The sequence below is a fragment of the Acyrthosiphon pisum genome, unplaced genomic scaffold (genome assembly GCF_005508785.2).
Source record: "Acyrthosiphon pisum isolate AL4f unplaced genomic scaffold, pea_aphid_22Mar2018_4r6ur Scaffold_10489;HRSCAF=11094, whole genome shotgun sequence".
Taxonomy (NCBI): Eukaryota; Metazoa; Arthropoda; class Insecta; order Hemiptera; family Aphididae; genus Acyrthosiphon; species Acyrthosiphon pisum.
Window position 1 is genome coordinate 1 of NW_021758767.1, and position 1,131 is coordinate 1,131.

The window sequence follows — 1,131 nt, forward strand, 5'->3', positions numbered from 1 at the left end:
TTCGTGATTCATATTCTCCTTCATTGTTTTTCTTTGGGCCAAATATCTTCCTCAAGATCTTTCTCTCAAACACTTCTAACTTTTTTTCATCTGACTTTGTCGTCGCCCAAGTACTGCTTGCATACAGAACTACTGGCCTGACTAGAACTTTATATAATGTTACTTTGGATTTTCTTGATAGTAGTTTTGACCTGAACAATGGTAATAGTCCATAGTAACACCTGTTCGCTGCGATGAGCCGTTTTTTCACTTCTTCATGGCTATTAGCATCTTCATTAATATCTACACCTAAGTATTTAAAATTTCTTACCCTTTCAAACTTGTACTCATTTACTTTCAAGGAGTCTGATCCATGATTGTGTCTAGATACTATCATGTATTTTGTCTTTGTCTCATTTATTTTTAATAAATGAGATAATTTATTGATTAATGATAATTTATTTTCAGGTTCAAAAAATAAGAACTTAATTGCAACACCTAAACAAACACCTTTTAGCACACCCATATGCTCACCGGCAGCAACACCTCGCAATCGATCTCCTCAAAATGCTCGTTTAGGATCACCACGTTTAGATCGTAAATTCAATTCGCCCAAGTATTAAACAGTTAATAAATAGTTAAATATAATTTTTATTAATATTTTATTCATTTTTAATAGGAGCAACAAAGTAAGGGACGATCAAGGATTATCAACTTCTATTCACAAGGATCAACTTTATTTAATTATAATTGGTCATGTCGATGCAGGAAAAAGCACTTTAATGGGACATTTACTATATAAATTAGGACATGTGCAGCAGCGAACTATACAAAAGTATGAGCATGAAAGTAGAAAGTTAGGTAAACAGAGTTTTGTCTATGCTTGGGTATTAGACGAAACTGCTGAAGAAAGGTAATTATTAATTTTATGTATAATAATATGTTATATGATGTTTTATTTTTATATTATACTTTTAATAATAGAAACCGTGGTATTACAATGGACGTACGTCATTTGAAGTTTGAAACAAAAACTAAAGATGTTACTTTGCTGGATGCACCCGGACATAAGATTTTATACCAAATATGATTACAGGTAAAAATTAATTAAATTCTATGGCATATGTCTTTTTCCTACTCATTGATATAGAA

The 1,131-nt window shown here is 31.2% G+C and overlaps 1 pseudogene; it reads left to right on the top strand.

Annotated features, from left to right (window-relative positions):
* Positions 1-428: 428 nt before the first annotated feature.
* Positions 429-1,075, top strand: LOC100572109 (annotated as a pseudogene).
* The last annotated feature ends 56 nt before the right edge of the window (positions 1,076-1,131 follow it).